The sequence below is a fragment of the Cavia porcellus genome, unplaced genomic scaffold, assembly GCF_034190915.1.
Source record: "Cavia porcellus strain 051 isolate PalLab524CR breed Dunkin Hartley unplaced genomic scaffold, mCavPor4.1 scaffold_15, whole genome shotgun sequence".
Lineage (NCBI taxonomy): Eukaryota > Metazoa > Chordata > Mammalia > Rodentia > Caviidae > Cavia > Cavia porcellus.
Genome location: NW_026947498.1, coordinates 5,511,698 through 5,531,171, shown reverse-complemented (window position 1 = coordinate 5,531,171; position 19,474 = coordinate 5,511,698). Strand labels below are relative to the sequence as shown.

The following is a 19,474-nucleotide window of genomic DNA, read 5'->3' as shown; positions in this document are numbered from 1 at the left end:
TTCTACTTCCAGAGCTAGATTCCAGGTTCTTTTCATGTTGAACAAAGAATGAAATGAAAACAGCAAACAGCAGTGGCAAAGCTTATTCAAGAAAGTAAAAGTGAAGAGTGGGAGAGAAGCAGGCTCTGCAGAGCAAGTTGGGCCACATAAAGAGAAAAAGAGGGAGAGAGCAAAGGTAAATCACACCCTGTGTCTGGGTCACCGTGTAAAGCTATGAGAGCCCCGGCTCCTCATGGCTGCCTTTCTTTTATTTTGTCCAAGTCTTCAGGAAACACGAGCAGACTTCCACATACGGGTCCTAAGATCCCAGCCTCAGGCTGTCATCAGGTCCAGTGGACCTGCAGAGACTCTGCTGGAGTTCTCGGGGGAAATCCACATGCAGGGCTGGGAGTGTGCTGCGCACGACCAGCATCTTGTAGTTAGTGGCCCAACTCCGCCATGCCCTGATCTCCTAGCTCAACAGGAGACCTGGCTCTGGTGAGGGCCCCTTCCTGCTCTGCACATGGCCAGCTTCCTGTCCCATTCTCTTGTGACAGAAAGTAGAGAGGAGAAGCTGGATCTCCGTGTCTTGTCACAAGGGCTCCAATCCCATCACTGATCCTACTTACGAGGCTCCACCCTCTAATCTTGTTCTGGGCTCTCTTTGTGTCACTGAGACAGGGACTTGCTATGTAGTCCAGCCTGGCCTCGAATCACTGGCAATCCTCCTGCCCAGCTTCCCATAGGCTGAGATCACAGGTGTGTGCCACCGTGCCCAGCTCTGCCCACCTAATCTTATCACCTGCCAAAGGGACAGTCTTCTAATGCCGTCACTCCGGGGCTTGGGGTTTCAACACATGAATGTGAGGGTGGAAGACACATAACACAGGTTACCTGGAATCGTCTACAGAGTCAGTGCAGAATCTCCGGAGCGCGGCTTCATAGATATTCACAGCTGGGCAGAACCTTTTTTTCTAGAACTTCAATCTGTGTACGGAGCATTTTCAAGACCTAGCAAGCCTCTCCTGGCCTATCACAACCAGTATCCCGTGCCTGGGCGAGCAGATGGTTCCATGTGCCCCACGGCAGCGCTGGTTTATGAGCTCCACAGAGGGAGCCGTCCAGCTGTCTTCATGCTGGACCTCTCTTGTGTACACCAGTAGTTGGTAGTTTGTGGTTTTAGCACTGTTGCAAGTTGCTTTGATAAATCCTATATTTTTTCCGTTTCTTTTTCTTTTTTCCAGTACTGGAGATCAAATCCAGAGCGTTCTACCACTGGGCTACATCTCTAATGCTTTAAAAGTGTCATTTATTTATTTATTTATTTATTTATTAGATTTTTGAGAAAGAGTCTCACAATGCAGTTCTGGCTGGCCTCAAACTCATGGCAATCTTCCTCCTCAGCCTCCTGAGGCCTGGGATTACAGCCATGTGCCGCCATGCCCAGCTCATCCACATGTTCTTCATCCTAGGACCCGGGGGTAATGGAAGCCTACTTGAGACATGCTAGTATCCGGGTGGAAGGAAAAGACATAGGATGTGTCGTGGAGGTTATGCTTGAGTGTGACACATGATCCTTTGGCTAAAGCAAGTTCTATGGCCATATGGATAGCAAAAGTGAATTCTTTAATAGGTGTTAGGCGGTAAACCAGTCTAGCTCACGCAGTGTCACCATGATGGCCATTAACCCTCATGGTAACTCCTGCAGCCTCTGTCAAAGGAGAGTTCACCTCTACATCCCCCAGAACTTGTGAGGCTGCCTCCTTCATGCTAATCTCCTGTATTCCCGGGGATGGGTACTGTTTAAATGAAGTACAGATGCTCCTGGTAACAGTGACTTATTTTCTTAGCATCTCAAGCATGGCCTCATTTTAGCAGACATCCAAGGAGGCTGGTCTCTATCCAAATCCTCAATTAACACCAGCTACTAGCTTTTATTAAAGGAGAAGAAGCACATTTTACATAAGATAGCTACAGTGGCTTAAATGTTACCTGGCTCTGAGTTCAAGAATAAATGAGCTGAATGGGTCAAGCTGATTACCAAACAGTCCAGAGGGCATCCGAATCACAGCAGTGTTCTGAAGATGTGTATAAAGGTCTCTCACACCTGCCGACATGAGCCTACCAAGCCTTCAAAATTGGACTCAAGGTCCTCTGATTGCTTCCCATCACTTGGTTGCTGGTTGCTATGGAGAACTCATGAGTAACCTTGGTTGACTTTGTGCCTGCAGGAAATCCAAGATGACAGTGATGGTAGAGACCTTGTGTGGTTGGAACTCCCAGAGCCACATCATGGGTGTTCTGATGAGGATATGTATTCTTTTTTTTGTCTTTTTCCTTTTTATCGGTACCGGGGATCAAACTCACGACTGCCTACTTGCAAGGCAGGCGCTTATGCCGCTGAGCTAAACCCCAGCCCTCGGATATGTATTCTTTAGAAGGCAGAAATGGGAAAAATAAATAAATGAGATAAAAAAACTCCTTTAGAAATATTTGGAGATTCTCAGGTGTTAGCATATATTATAGATTGAGCACAATGTGACTGGTCTGATATTTAGTTTACTTTCTTTTAATAAAGCTCGGGAAGGAGGAAAGGAAAGAAGGAAGGAAGGAAGAAAGAAAGGAACAAGGGAAGGAAGGAAAAAAGAAAGAAGTTGGTTTAAGGGCTGAGGATATAGCGCAGTGGCACAAGTGCCTGCTGGCAAAGGCAAGGTCCCGAGTTCAATTCCTAACACCAGAAAAAAATATAAATATATGTATACATCCCTCTTCATAGAGGAGAGAAAGGGATTAGAACCACACAAAACAAAATTCTTAATTTAATGCTTCCATGTGAGAGACTCAAATGGAATAGTGTAAGTTCTACTAGGCAGCGCTAAGACACAGGGATGATCAGAGTTGATCTGAGTTTTAGTAAAACTAAACTGGTAGATTCTGCCTTCTGCCTACCATGGACTGTTTCTCCTCTGTAATGCCCCTCTGCCCTGCCTCCCTGCTTTGGAGCAGCCAACTGTGGACTGAGACCTCTATGGACTCTGACTATGGGCTGAAACCTCTACAAACTGTAAGCTAAAATAAATCTTTCTTCCTTTGAAAAAAATCCTGCAAACCACTGCTGACCCACCTCAACTCCAAATTGAACTGAAGTTATATCTCCTCGGGGTGTATGCTTCACACAGGACAAATAAAGTGATACCATCTGGAGACTCCATAGTTGTTTTATAGACAGTCTGAAAAGTAACAAAAATATTTTCTTTGAAAGACCCAACACAAAATAACCAGTAACAAAAATAGAAGGTAGAAGCAGACCTACACGTAACCTAGAAAATGGAATTAACAGACAAGAACTATAATAGTTAAGATAACTATCATAGTGTGTAAAAGTGAGTACAAAATGAATAAAAAATAAGGAATTTCATATAAAATTGAATTTAAGGATAGAAATTATAAAAAATTCTTAGACTGAAAAACACGATGATTAAAATTAAGAATTTACAAAAAGAATTGAATGGATAGATAACTGATATAACAGAAGATAGAAATAGTAAGTGTGAGCATTTGTACAAGGTCTCACGTTGTCAGTAGAAAAATATTGAAACTGAAGCTTAGGAAGAAGAATACCATATCTAGAAAGAGTGACACATGTCTGTAGTCCCAGCGCTCAGGAGGCAGAGGCAGGAGGATCACTGTGAGTTCAAGGCCAGCCTGAGATACGGAACAAGGCCCTGTCTCTAAAAACCAAACCAAACCAAAACCAACACAACAAAAATACCAGAACTTGCCATAAGACACTGGTGGGATACAGTACAGCAAAAGGTTTCACAAATGAAAATTGTGATCCCAGGGAAGGGGGTTTAGCTCAGAGGCATAAGTGCCTGCCTGGCAAGTTCCAAGTCCTGAGTTTGATCCCCAGTACTGAAAAAAAAAAATTGCAGTCCCAAATGGAAAAGAAAGAGAAAATAGGACAGAAACCATATCTGAAAATGACAGACTTAAACTGCAAACCCCAGAAGCTCAGCAAACCTCAAGCAAAATAAATACAAAGAAATTAATTTTTTTTACATTAGCACACAAACACAAATGGGGCCATCTTTTCCAACATTGTAGAATAAATTAGAAGAGCCAGGATACCGCTGTATATAGTGAAGAAATTTAAAATAATTATAAATAAATATGAAATATATGAACACATAATATATAGTAATGTTAACATCTACAGACATATATAAATATAATATGATACATAATATACATATTTACATACAAACTCATTAAGAATTTTCTCTAAAAGTTTTTGTACTTTATTATATGTAAATTAAACTTCAATCACATGGCATAGTGATGAACACCTGTAAATCCAGTACCTAGGAGGCTGAGGCAGGAGAACCGCTGCAAGTTCAAGGCCATCCTGGGCTACAAAGTCATTTCAAGGCCAGCCTAAACTGCACAGTGATGTGCTGGGGATTTAGCTCAGTGGTATGAGCACTTGCCTGGCAAGCATGAGGTTGTGACCTCAATCCCTGGTACCCCCAAAAATAAGTTTTCTTTTAAAAACTGAACTGCAAACAAAAGACAAAAAAAGTTAAATCTCATTTAAAAATATTGTATTCACAGAACAAAAATGAGAGAAAAAAAGCAAAAACGGAACACATCAGAAGAAAAGAAAGCTTTTTTTTTTTTTTTTTCCTTTTTTCCGGTACTGGGGATCGAACTCACGACCACCTGCTTGCAAGGCAGGTGCTTATGCTGCTGAACTAAATCCCCAGCCCTGAAAAGAAAGCTTTTTCAAAGAAAAAGTATGATGAGTATAAATCTAAAGAAATAACAGAAATGAAAAAACAATAAAAGGACGGAAAGACTATGTCTAAGATATTTCTCTAAATGTAGAAAAATAAATATGATCCTCCAGAGAAAAATATACCAACATTAGATGGTCAAGGAGGAAGCTCAGCCTCTGGTCAACAGGATCCCAGAAAGGTGGACCAATGAAAAAGGAAGCAAGAAAGTATTCCATCGGTGAAATAGCTCGATAGATTTCCCCGGAATCAAAGAACATGTTTCTCCAAATGAAAAATTCCACTGAGCGTCCAGGAGTTTGAATGAGAGAGAATGACATCAAAGAATATCGGTCACTTCAGGACATCAGATAGAAGAAACTATCCCAAGAATTTTTAGAAAGAGAAAGTGGGTCACCTACAATGGGGTCAGAAATCGGAATGCACTCCGACTTCTCAGCAAACAACTGATAGCTGTAAGAAGCCAAGAGAACCTGGGACCCAGGAGGTGGGAGGACCCAGGACGACCCAGGGCAGGCAGGAGGCCACAGGGACACGAGACGGGCAGAGGTGAAAGCCTGCAGCCCTGGGCAGGCAGGCGGGTGGCCAGGGCGCCACACAAACAAAACCACAGAGCCGGCTTTCGTAGAACTGCTGTGATTGGCAATGAATCATTTCACAATAGTTCATAAAAATGAAAGCAATGGAAAGAAGAAAGCAATTATTTAATAAAGTCCTGATTTAAAAAATAGTGGTTTTTATCCAGATGCATGAGCATACACTGATAATCCCTGCATTCAGGAGACTGGTAGAAGGATCACCACGAGTTCGAGGCCAGCCTGGGCTACATGGCGAGTTCAAGACTAGGCAAATGGTCATCCTGGTGGGCTCTTTTGTTAATCAATGTGTAGTCCTCCATACTGAGTTTCAACAATAAAAATGTTGAATATGGATCTTGACACAAAATTTTATATAATATTGGGAGGAAATAGAGAAAAAAATAGGACATGAAAAGAGCTAAAATTGTCACCTGATATAATAGGAAGTTATCAAATATACCTAAAATTAAGCCTTAACAAATAGTATCTGTGTTTATGCTGAGATTTGGAAGTACATTTAAACATGGAAGAAGTTACCTTGTGTAACAGGAAGAGAGTAGAGTGGGGATCACATTTTTTGTGATGAGACTTTGTGTGCTTTTTTCCCTATTATTTTGAAAAGCTTTACATATATATAAAAGTTAAGAAATAGCAAAAGGAATATCCACACACTACGGACCTGGCTTCATATAAGCTTTACTGAGCCTCTTCCTTCTGAACAGTTTGAAGAACTGCAAATATCACAATGCTTCATTCATAAACACTGCACCGGATATCAAGAACAAAGAACAGACCATGGCATTGAATGGGATTCACAATAATCCCTTATGATCACATGATGTCAAGCCCACAACCAAACTTCCTCAATGAGCTCTAATTGGACCTGTTGTATCATTTTTCCCCATCCAGAATTTGAATAAATTTCATTATGATTTGGTTCTTTTTTTTTTTTTTTTGATTTGGTTCTGTTAGACTTTTTTTTTTTTTTTGAGGTGCTGACTATTGAACCCAGGGTGTTTGCACTGACATATATCACAAACCCTTTAAAAATTGCTAAATTTTAAGTCAAGGGCTTGCCAAATTGCTAAATTACCCTGCTTCAGCCTCCCAGAGTACTGAGATTACAAGTGTATGCCACCATTCCTGGCTTGAACATTTAAAATACCTCTGCTCTATCTGGCTTTTTTTGTCTTTCATACTGGTTTTTAGAATTTTTTAAATTTTATTTTATTTATTCATATAGTTTTGTATTTTTGAGACAGGGTCTCAAACAGTTCAGGCTGGCCTTTGGCTCACTTTGTAGCCCAGGCTGGTCTTGAACTTGCAACAGTCCTCCTGCCTCAGCCTTCCAAGTGCTGGGATTACAGGAGTGCACCACCATGCCCAGCTCTTTAATTTTGTTTTAAAGAGAATAAAACCTAACAAAATAAAACAGAATAAAGCCAATCAAAACAAAACAGTGAAAGTTATATAGGACATCAAAACAGGATAATAGGAAATCAACAATGGCTACCATAATGCCTTTTGCTATCTTTAAAACTGCTGCCTATACCATCAGATGTAATAAAATCAGACAAAACAGAATAAAAATCAATCAAAACAACACATTGAAGAAAACAAAACAATAAAACACAACAAAACAGAACAGTGAAAACAATATTGGATTTTCAAAAACAAGACAGATGGAAATCCCCCATAGTTGCTGTACGGTACATTGTTATCCTCTAAATAGATGCTCAGACTACCAGCTTTAGGCCTGCAAAGTTAATCAAACCATGTAAGAATTAAATTGTTTTTGTGCCTCAGTAGCTATCAACTCAGCCTGTGTTCTCCCGAATCAGCTGGCTGCTTACGGAGGGGACTTAGTTTCCTCCTTTTTGCTCTGGCTGTTCCTTGAAGTATTGCCCCTCTGCCATGCCACCCTGCCTTGGAGCCAGTTGATTATGGACTGAAACCTCCACAAACTGTAAGCTAAATAAATCCTCTCTTAATTTTGGGTGTTGGGTATTTTGTCTCAGCAATGAGAGAAAAGTAACAAAGACAGGCAGATTGCAATGGCTTTTACTTTTTATTAGTGCATGAGATTGGTTTTATTTTTAATCTTATAGAATGGCTCACATGCTAGACATTGCCTCGTGATTAGATTCCTGTTTTTATTCCTATGTGCTTGTATCAGTTGGTGCTTACTAGAGAAACAGATACATTACAAGACAGAAGAATACAGAATGTACAGGTTGGTTTACGATGGCTGCCCACAAAGCCAGGGGTGCAAAGGGCCCATCTGTGCCCTGGGGACCCAAAGGACCCAGTGGGAATCCTGGAGCTCCATGTAGTGTCCCATTTGAGTCCTTGTCAGGAAGCTGATGTCTGCACTGGAAGCCAGGAGACGACATCCAAGGTAACGGCAAAGACTGGAGCTCCTCCAATGAAACAGAAGCCCGCCTTCCTTCTTCATTTCCCTTCTATACCATTCTGGTGACAATCCTTCCTAGAGAGGGTCTCTCACACTCTGAACTATGCCAAGTCAGTTTAGTGGGCATTTCTTACCCAAGTGACACAACCAATTAACTATTGCAATGCATATGAAACTTTCGTAAAGAAAGCAGGTGCTTTGTTTTCTTTTTTTCTGGTACTGGGAATTGAACTCAAGACCTCATACTTGCCAGGCAGGTGGTGCACCACTGAGTTAGATCTCCTGCCCAAAAGCAGGGTTTTTGTTTGTTTTGTAGTAACTGCGAATTGAACTCAAGGTGTTCACACTGAGCTGCATCCTCAGCCCTATTTTATTTTTTATTCTAAGACAGTGAGGCAACCAGTTAGGACATGGCAAAGCGACTGGGCAAGTGGGCAGGACCTGTCAATCATGGAGATCCAGGACTCAGGCATAAAACAGCTTCCAAGCTCTGCACCTGGGGCCAATCAGGGAATTCTTTCTTCAGTTCCTCTGACACAAGATCAAACAGGCTTGTTATAGGAAGGATCTGACGTCAGAATGGAGATACAAAATAGAGGTGACTATATGTCTGGTGGTCTGAGCAGCTATTTAGAGGAAAACAATGTGCATCATAGTAACTATGGTTGATTTCCTAATGTCTTGTTTTTGAGGTCCAATATCATTCTCATTGTTTCATTTTATTGTTCTCTTAAAAAAAAAATGGGCCAGGGATTTAGCTCAGCGGAATAAGCGCCTGCCTAGCAAGCGCTAGGTCATGAGTTTGATCCCTAGTACAAAAAAACACCAAAACAAACAGATGGTGGCTGTTGGCCTTGTAGCCACTGCTGGCTTGCTTTCTCAGTCTGCCACTCTGCGCTCACTCTCACACTTCTGTTTCTTTTCCTACTTTAATTGACCTGCACTCATTCTTCAGGGTATATTGCTTGATCCTTCTTTTCCTGCACTTAATACCTTTAATAAATGTATTAATGCTACTTAGTTTCCTATCCAATTCTTTGTCCAGGACAAAAGTCTGAAAAGGACCCTGGGAAGAGCACAGCACCCCAGAACCCTGGGAAAGGTCTTGCTAAGTCACTAGTTTGCCCAGGTTGGTATTAAACCATTGATCATCCTGCCTCAGTCTCCCAGAGAATTATAGACCATATAACCACAGCTGCTTTAAAAAAAAAAATTAAATGGAAAAAGTACCCATAGTATTTGGTTTAGGTTTTTGTTACTATGACAGAATATCTGAGATAACTATAAGGAGGGAAAGAGAGGTTGAAAGGAAGGGAGGAGATTGGGAGAAAAAGAGGTACCATGATATATCATGTACAGGTGCAAATTCCCTGTGATGAATGTGATCAATATGTATATCTAAATTGTACCAATAAATTTAATAAGTAAAAAGATTTTTAAAAGACAATGAAAGGTTTGTGTTGGTTCACAGTTTCAGCCCATGGTCCCTTGGTCCTGTTTTATCGGCCTCTAGCAGCCTAGTACAGTGTGGCTGGAACGTGTGGCTGAAAATGCTCCTTCACCAAACAGAAGCAAGACGGAAAAGTAGAAAGCGGAAGGGGCGGGCCCCTTTGAGGCCACGCCCCAGCGGCCTACTTCCTCTCCCCTAGGCTCCTCCTCTTAAAAGCTCCATGACTTCTCAATAGCAGTAGAGGTGGGTGCAAGCTTTCAGCACACGGCCCTTTGAGTGCTATTCAAGATCCAAACTACAGCAGTCTGTGTTGACATTTATTAGAAAGAAGCCTCCTTTCCTCCAGGTCGCCTTGTGCCGGAGTTGGTACCTTTTCTTTGCATGCTAATTGGGTCGGCGTGTGCCTTGTGACTGGCTCCAAACACCATCGCTCCGGGAAGCAGGCTAAACACCTTTTCTTAGGGTGGCATACATTTTCACAGCGTTTCATTTTAAAAGTGTTCCCAGCGGGGATTTCCCCCCTCATCTACCCAAGAAACCCTGTTGCTGAAAATCCCTATGTCAGTTATCAAACCCACAAATGCAAGTTGGTTCTCGGCACAAATCCCCGGGGAGCTGATAGATTTGATTCTCTCTCATGATATAAGCAAGATCTGACAACAGAGCTCTGTGCAGACCTGGGTCTGGGGCCTGGATCCAGCACTGATACTCGGGGTGACCTTGAGCAGGTCCCTGGCCCCTCTTGGCTCCACTGTTCTTATCAACAGAAAGGAAGGACTAGGACACATTGCTAATGAAAGGGACCGTTCACGCCAGCCTCTGAAGGCAGCAGAAAAGAAAGCTGAAGTTCAAGGCAGATGGGTGCAAGCTCTCAAGTGGGTGCCCCCTCTACCCATCCCCAGTACCTGCCCTGCAGCCAGACACAGCCATCCCCTGACACACGAGTTAGTCCTTGGCTGAAATGGGGCGCAGGAGAGCTGGGTCAGGAGCCAGCCCGAACAAATAAGGGACTAACACTGGTGGTGAGGTCGATGATAGAAACTGTGTTCCATAGCCAGGGAGGTGACACTACACTGTGCTTTGAAAATGTCTGACGAAGCAGGCTAAGGTTGCAAGCCAGCGATGCCTTAGACTATTCCTTTACAGTGGCAGAGGGCTCAAGGAACGTTTAATGTTCCAAAACTCCAGGCTCAACCCTAATGGCCATAGTAGTCTGGTTACCTTTATTGCTTATGTTATTTCTTTAAAATTATGACAAATACTGTAATTTCCCTCTTAAAACCTGAATGGTGAAACAGATTTCTTGGGTCTGGTTTTGCTTTGCTTTGTTTGTTTTGTTTTTTGAGACAGGATCTCACTGTGTAGCCCAAAAGGGCCTTCAGACTGGTAGTGATTCTTGTGCTTCAGCCTCCTGAGTTTTGGGATTATAGGTGCGAGTCATACCTGGTTTGGGGATCTGTTTTTATACCTATGACTTCCCACCCACAATGTTGTCAGGCAGGTGTTCAGCTTTGGGCAAACCTGATCACTACCCTAGGACCTTACTTTCTCATCTATGGAAAGGGTGGGGGAAGGTTGTGTTTGATATATTTCTAAAATTCTTTACTGCTCACAAACTCAATAAGCCAATTCTTGAAACTCTGGGGGAAGTAAGGGACTATATATATATATATATATATATATATATATATGCATCATTTGTGCTATCCTATTATCAAATAAGTTATCACACACCTACTTAAAGGTGTTTCTCCTGTTCCTGATCCCTAATTGCTTTCCCTCCCTCAAATGAGTATTAAGGAAACATCTGCTTTTTTCTCTCTTGGCTCTCAGCCATAGTTACTTGTCCTGGAATTCTCAGAGCCAGTGAACAATTATCTGGCTTAATTTGCGCTCACCCTGAAGGTAGTAACATCAATTGCTCCTGACTCAGGTTTGCTCAAACTTTCCGTTGCAAAGACCTCCCCTGTAAGCCCTGCCAACAGCGTGGCCAACCCCGCTTTACACTGACACAAATTTTCACTAGAATGTCTGCCCCTGAGAATGTCAAAGTCAAAATCCAAGACCAGGAGGGCACCCCATCTGCCCCGCTGTGCCTGGTGTACCCCGGCAAACAGCTAGAGCCTGGCTGGACTGTCTCGGGCCACAACACCTCAGGAGCCCACCCTGCAGCTGGGGCTTTGCCTATGAGATGGGATCTTTAAGCCATCCCTGTGACAGCTGTCCCAGAAGGACAATAGTGACCAGTCAAGCATAGTGCCCACCTGCACCCCCGGGCCATCACCTGCTGTGGAAAGAAGTGTGATCACACCAGCAACCTGCCCCCCAAAAAGAAGAGCAAGGGAAGTTCTCCACCAGTGCCCTCTCTGGAGAGCCATCACCAGCCCGAGCCCAGGCTTTGGGGCTGAATAAAGTTTCCCTCACTCAAGCAGAAAAAGAGGGAGAAAGAGAGAAGGGAAAAAAAGAGAGAGAGGAGAATGAGAGAAAGAGAGAGAGAAGCAAATGTTGTCTTGGGGGGGGGCTTTAAAACAGTTTTCTCATTTGTTCTCAGACCCTAAAGTCTTTCCTAGCCCCCTACCCCTGCCAAGTCATCAGGATCTGGCGAGAGTGGGTAAGGAAGGAATTCAGGGCCCTCAGCATGTTTCCAGGCAAAGGGACCCCAGGCTCTGGCGCCAGGTCCTGGGTCCGGTGTGTCCTGAGTCCTAGTCCAGAATCCTGGGTCTTTGTCCTGTGTCCCTGTCCCTGCATCTTGGTCCAGCATTCTCAGCACAGAGCCTGGGGCTTGCGGCTGGAGCCTGGGACCTGGAGCCTGGGGCCTGGATGTGGTCCTGGTCCTGGTCCCAGTCCTGGTCCTGGTCTTGGCATCGTCATCCAGAGTCCTAGTTCTGGATCCTAAATCCTGGGTCCTAATTGTGGTCCTGAGTCTTAGGTCTTGGTTCTGGTCCTGAATCTTTTTCCTGGGTCCTAATTGTGGTTCTGGGTCCTGGTTGTGACCCCAAGTCCTGGGTGCTGGAACTAAATCCTGGGTCTTCGATCCAACCTGCTAGAGTTTGGGGAATAAGGAAAAAGAGGGTGATCACACAGTGCTCTATCTTATGTTTTGCTTTTTTGGTTGGTTGGTTGGTTGGTTTTGTAATTTCTGAGTCATTGTGCAATTCAAATTGGCCTTGGACTACACAGCCCAGGTTGGCCTCAAACTAATGGCCTCCATGGTCTAGGATTATAGGTGTGTACCACCATACCTAGTGTAGTACCTTTAGAATTTTAAAAATTATTTTGAAGGTAGTAAAATACAACAGAACAAGATGGAACAAAGCCAATTGAGACAGTGTAGTGAAATTGGTACAGAACTTCACAGTAGGTTACCAGGAAAACAGTAATAGGTATCACAGTATATCTCATTATCATCACAATAGTTGTTCTTTGAATCATGTATAGCAAAAAAAAAAAATGAAGTACAGAACATTATAGAACTTATCAAAACAGAATATTGAATAGAGCGTACCATTAATCAGAATAAAGCAAAACAGTGGTAAAAATATTTGTCTTCAAAGAGATGGTAGAAGGAAATCCCCATTATTTGCTATATTGCATATGGTCAGCCTCCCAAGAGATGCTCAGATCTCTGGCTCCCATTTGCTAACAGGGGACAGGAGAAAGGAAGCAGGGGAAGTGGGATGTTTGACTCTCAGCCCACGCACCAGTAGGCTCTCTATTGCTTAGCAGGGAGGCAGGCTGGTTGCTTGGTTTCCCAGCATCCTAAGTTCCAACATGGTGTGGATCTCAGAAGATGCTGGTGGTTCTCCCCCTGGGGCTGCTGCAGCCTGCCAAACCACCTGCCTTTAGATTTAAAAAAATCTGCAAAAATACGTCAGTCAGCTGGTTGTGGTAATGCAGAGGCAGGAGGATCGCTGTGAGTTCAAGTCCAGCCTGAATGATACAGTGACATAACAAGACCCTATCTCAAAAACAAAACAAGAATTCTAACCAAAATGACATCTGGCATTTGGCTCAAAATCATCTGAGTGGGGAGTCAGTGGGGTTGCCGTGAAGTGGTTACCATCAGCAGAGTCAGGAAGGAATCACAGGCCCTCAGAGAGTCAGGGTAAAGATGAAAACCGGCGACTGCTGTGGCTGGAGGTGCATCTGCGGGTGGCCAGGTCGCCAGATAAAGACGGATGGCCAGGCCTGAGACAAATGGTAACACCTGGTCTAATGAAGTCTCTGGACCGCAGTTACCTCACGGGGGTAACCAAGACCTTCAGGCTCCTCCTTTCTGAAAAGTTCTTTGTTCTCAACGTGCACGCTCGCTCTGTGACCTGCTCCCCCACCGAGTCAATATTACCTAAGTGGCCAGACTGCTTTCTCACTGGTTGATCCCAGCTGTAACCCACGTGGGTGCACTCTGTGAGACCCAGCCTGACAAGTGGGGTCCTCGGCAGCCAACTTGAGGACCCCTCCTGCATCTCAGGAGCTGTGTCTCCACCTCAATAAATATTTCCTACCCTAAACCATAAAAATGTTTCTTGGAATTCATTCTTCGATTTTGGGGAACATAAACTCAGTGTGTTGGACATCTAGCAGGTTGGGAGTTATAATAATATTTCCCTTATATCATATTCAGAGGTCCTGATACCATTTCCTATATCTTTTTTTTTTTTTTTTTTTTTTTGTCTTTTTCGTTTTTATCAGTTCCAGGGATCGAACTCACGACTGCCTGCTTACAAGGCAGGCGCTTATGCCGCTGAGCTAAATCCCCAGCCCCCCCTATATCATTTTGATATCAAAATCAGCAGGACCCCAAGCAGGGCTTAAGTGAGGGAAGGGTAGGAGGAATTATGATGTTGACTATGTAGGTGTGAAATTTCCTATAACCACTTTGTTTTGTTTTGAGACAGGGTCTCACTATGCAGTTCAGGCTGGCCTTGACTCACTCTGTAGCTCAGGTTGGCCTCGAGCTCCCAGAAATCTTCCTGCCTCAGCCTCTCAAGTGCTGGGATTACAGGTGTGTACCACCACACCTGGATCCATAACAAATGTTAAAAGACTACCAGAAAAAACAAAGCTTGTCATAAAGGAACAATAAAAAAAGAAGTAGAAAACTGGATTTTGTGTATTCCATTTTTCAAAAGGCAACTCCTCTGGGGTGTTGAGTGTAAATAAATTCTTACATTTTTAGATAAATGAGGAATGGGAAGTGGAAGGAGGAGGACGTTTGATGTGGTTGTTTTTCTGAATCACACTGATATTGTCACACATTTGAATATTGTTTTACGGTTTCCAAATTCTTTGTGTCTCATTTGCTCACGGGAAAAGCCTGGTATGTATTTCTGTTGCCGTATCTGACATTTGATGAAGTTTTGATTGTGTCATTTATGTATTTATCTTTTTTGATCTGTTTGGGGTCTTTTTGTTTGTTTGTTTTTGGGACAGGGTCTCACTCTGTAGCCCAGGCTGGCCTTGACTCGCAGCAATCCTCCTGCCTCAGCCTCCCAGGGCTAGGATTACAAGCATGCCCAGGTCTGCATTTATCTACACATTTGAAAATCTTCATTGTCATTGGTTTACACTGAGGAATTTATTTCCTGTTCTAGCTTTGCCTGGAAAATTCTGCCTGAATGTCTATTTCCAATGTCTGAATTCTTAAATGCCCCCCGCCGTGTGTTGGAGCAATCTTATTTTCTTCCTTAGTTTCTATTTGGGGGACGGACACATGAGGAAAGGAGGAAGCCCCTTCCTATTGCCTGTGAGCCTCCCAGCTGTTTTATTCTGTGTTTGCTTATTTCCCACGCTCCTGGTCCGCTGCGAAGCCGAGTAAGTGTTCTGTTCTCTTTAATACTTCATCAGCATCTCCATTATTAGCCGATTATCTTTTATCTCTTTCCTATGAAAGCTTTTAAAGGAAGGATGGATGAAGCCATATCTTTTGTTATTTAAATACCGCATCATCAACGTCTGCGAGGACATTATCAAGAGATTTAAACACAACATCCTACCTTCAGGATCACAGATCAGATATTTTAAAAATCTGATTTATTTGACCCTTGTGAGTACAAGGGAGTTCCGGGGGTTCTGGTACTACAAGTCCCCCCCCCCCCCCGATGACGGACCCTCCCCAAGGTCAGCGGCAGCCAGCCTGTCATCCCGGGCAGAAGCTCACGCGCACCCTCCTGAAAGGTTTGCAGGTGCAGGCCTGGGGGGATGCGGGACGCCCCGCGGCGGGCCCGTAAGGGACGGAGCGGAGCGGTGTCACCCCTGGGTGAAGGCTTCCCGGGCTCGGCCGGAGATGCTGGATGACTCTGCAAATATTAAATATAGCTACATGAATCACCGCAAAAATTCGAGCCTTGCAACGTGGTGTCAGGCATAACAATTTGTTCCCTCGCGCCTGCTCATGAATAACAAAGCATCAGTTAAAGGAATTTGGGTCTGGCTCGGGAACCTGGTCCTTCTTCCTGCCCTTGGGGACGGGCTCCCGGCCGTGTGACGCCTCGCACTCGCGGTCCTTCGTGCTGTGACTCTTGGAGCTAAACGGTCGGCCCTGGAACTGGAAGGTGATTTCTCCCGCAGCCTCTGAGTCATGCTAAGGGCACACAACAGCTGATAACCTGCAGTGACCTCGGAGGGACAGGCTGGCGGGGTGCCTGGGCCGCCCACGCGGCTTGCTGGGCTAAGGCGGGCAGCACAACCCGGGGCCAGCGGGTTGGTTGGCTCCTTTACCAAGTCGAAGCAGTGGCTGTGTCATGGCACCTGTCCTATCAACTCTTTCCTTCTCTGCCTTGCTTATGTCTGTGCATAATTTTCTTTAAATTTCTTTCTTTTTTTTTTTTTTTTTTTTGCTTTTCTTTTTGAGACAGTAATGGCATGCAGTTCAAACTGATCTTTATCTTGCAGCAGTCCTCCTGCCTCAGCCTCCCAAATGCTGAGATGATAGGTGTGCGCCACCACACCGGTAATCTAATATCAAAATATCTAAGATCAAAACTATAAAAATACCTAATATCAAAACTAACCCGAGCCCTCCCATGTATTGATGGCATGCAGAGGGGAAGGCATCCTATGGAATAAATAATAAAATAATAAATATAAATAAATAATAAAATTTTAGTTTACTCCTACAAAGCATAAGTTCCTTAAGAATGTATCTTGTTCTAACAGTAGATGTTTATAGATATTGATTCTAACTGCTTACAGAAAAAGACAATTTATATTTTATTAGCCAGGCATGGTGGTGCACACCCATCATCCCTCAGGAGGCTGAGGCAGGAGGATCACCAAGGCCAGCCTGGGCTACACAGCGAGTTTAGCCTGTACTACATAGTAAGACCTTGTCTCCAAAAAAAGTTATTAAATATTATTTTAAAATTTTTAAATAGAATAAAACAGCAATGAAACCAATTCAAACTGTGGTAAGACAGTAGGAAATTTACAACTGTTACTGTATTGCATATTGTTGTTCTCTAGGTATTTGCTCAGCTGTAGGCTTGCAAAGTCAGAGAAACAATACAGTTCCTCCGCAGCTGGTTGCTGGGGGAAGGAGGCTGTTCTTGCCTCCCAGCCCAAGCACCAGCTGGCTCATAGGCAGGACATTAGCTTCAGTCTTGTCTCTCCCCAATCTGTGCTCCTGGTCTACATTCTATATTCTTAAAACTGTCTAAGTTTCAAAAATAAGAAACATGCCTAACCAAGAGAAGCCAAAGGAGATACAATCCCTAAACACAATGTAGCACTCAGACAGATAACAGACATTTGGCAAAAACAATGGAAATGTGGATAAAGCATGGATTTTAGCTAATCAAATGTTTCAGTACTGGTTAATTAATTAATTAGTTTTTGCAGCACTGGGAACTGAGCCCAGGACCTCTGCACTGAGCTAAATCTGCAGTACTTTTTATTATTTTTTAAAATTTTGAGACAGGGTCTTGCTAATTTGCTGAAATGCCCAGGCTGGGTTCAAAGTTGCAAGGCTTGTGCCTCAGCTCCCAGAGCACTGGGATTACAGGTGTGCACCACCACACCTGGCTTAATGTATAATGGAGAAGAGTCATAATGAGGGAAAATAGATGTAAACAAGAACTCTGTGCTTTGTCATTTTCTGGAATCCAAACTCTAAAGTTATTCCAAATAAAATCGTTTATCACAAATAATTTATAGCTATCTCAACTTAAAATTAGTATAGTCTAAAATAAATTATTCTAAAATAAAAAGCTTATTTTTGAAATGGAATCAGCTTCATAGAGTTGTCCTAAGAGGTAATTAATATGAAAACTACATAGGGACAGAAATATAGCAAGCAGCATATGTGAGCTTTTAGTAATGAAAAAATTAAGTTTGATGATGGAATACCCAGAAAAAGTTTGAAAAAAAAGATTAGTCTACCCAATAAAACATTGGTTTATCTGTTTAAAAACTTTGATTAAAAACAATCTGAGTAGAAAAATAAAGCAAGCTGAGCACAGTGACACATGCCTTTAATCCTGGTACTTAGGAAGCTGAGGCAGGAAGATTGCCATGAGTTTAAGTCCAGTCTGGACTACATAGCAAGACTCAACCTCAAAAAACCAAAAATAATAATAATTATTATAGTTATAATAAGTTAGTTTTTTTTTTTTTGTCTTTTTCGTTTTTATGGGTACCAAGGATCGAACTCAAGACTGCCTGCTTGCAAGGCAGGCGTTTATGCCGCTGAGCTAAATCCCCAGCCCCAATAAATTAGTTTTAAAATAATAAAATAAGATACCAGGAATTAGTAATATATTACCTTTTAAAATTATATATATATATATATTTTTTTTTTTTGAGACAGGGTCTCACTGTGCAGTTCAGGCTGGTCTTGAGCTCACTTTGTAGCCCAGGCAGGTCTTGAACTCACAACGATCTTCCTGCCTCAGCCTCCCAAGTGCTGGGCTTATAGGCATGAGCCACCATGCCCGGCTTATATTAATTTTATGTACACAAGGGTGGGTGGGTACTATAAACAAACAGCTGCAAAATAACAGATATTGGCAAGGATGTAGCAAATGAGAACTTTTGTGTATAACTGGTGAGGCTGTAAGATGGTGTAGCCTTCATGGGAAACAGAATGGCAGCTCCTCAAAAAACTGAAAATAGAGCCTGGTGTGATGGCACAAGCCTGCAATCCCAGCATTCTGGGAGACTAGGCAGGCGGTTTGCAATTTCTAGACCAGCCTGGAAATTAATGGCTTAGCAAGAACTTTGTCTCAAAATAAAAATTTTAAAAGGCGGGGTTAAAAAGCTCAGCACAAAGGCCCAGGTTCAGTCTGTGATACCACACCACACACACACACATGGCATTTTGGTAAAGGCAAAACTACAGAGATGGTAAGATCACTGGTTGACAGAAGTTGGGGAGAGAGACTCAAGTAAACACTGAATATTTTAATATGCAGTCCCGTAATGATGATGTACGTAGATCATCAGACATTGGTTCAACTCCAGAATGAACCTCCGTGTGAACAACAGAGCTTGGATGACATTAAGGTGTCAATGAATGATCCATCGTAGCCCATGCACCACCCTGCTGTCAGATGGGAATGAGGTTGTGCATAGGGAGAAGAAGGTATGTGGGAGCTCTGTTATTGCTACTGAATTTCGTTGTGAACCTAAAATGTATCAAAATTTTTTAAAATGCAGAGATGATGACCCCCGAAACCTCATGCACTTTTCAATTGGACTTTTTCAGAGGTGTCTGAGTCTAGAGCCTGTGACAGATTCAGAAAGATGCCTATTTGCTCCTCAGCTGTGCTTTTACTCTCTTCCCTCACCGTGAACTGTTGCCCCTCTACCCTGTGCCACACTGCCTTAGAGCCAGCCAATTATGGACTGAAACCTCTACAAACTGTGAGCTAAATAAACTTTTCCCCCCTTAACGTTGGGTATTTTGTCTCAGCAAGGAGAGAAAAGTGACTAAAATCTAATTGGTACCAGGAGTGGGGTCATTGCTGTAATGTTGCCTGGCCTTGTGGTTTAAGAAACCTAGGGGTTAATTTGGAAAGGATTTGAGAGACTGGCCAAAGAAGCAGCCCCTGTACACTGCAAATTATAAGGGAGACTCTGGTCAGAGCCTGGAAAACCAGAGTACTTCTGGTTAGGATGAGGCTCAGGAGGCTTCTACTGCAAAGTCCTGCATAGGCTGCTGGATCCCAGGTTGTATGTGCTGTGCTTTGGCAGGAAGTTGGTCTGCATTTTGCTCATGTTTAGAGATATTGTCTGGATAGCAAAAAAAAATTGAATGCAG

General features: G+C 43.1%; 1 long non-coding RNA gene across 1 annotated transcript; it reads left to right on the top strand.

Annotated features, from left to right (window-relative positions):
• The first annotated feature begins 14,353 nt into the window (after nt 1–14,353).
• LOC134470426 (uncharacterized) lies at nt 14,354–19,106 on the top strand. Its single transcript, XR_010039291.1, has 2 exons — nt 14,354–15,770; nt 18,627–19,106. It is a non-coding gene; the product is annotated as an uncharacterized LOC134470426 (long non-coding RNA).
• The last annotated feature ends 368 nt before the right edge of the window (nt 19,107–19,474 follow it).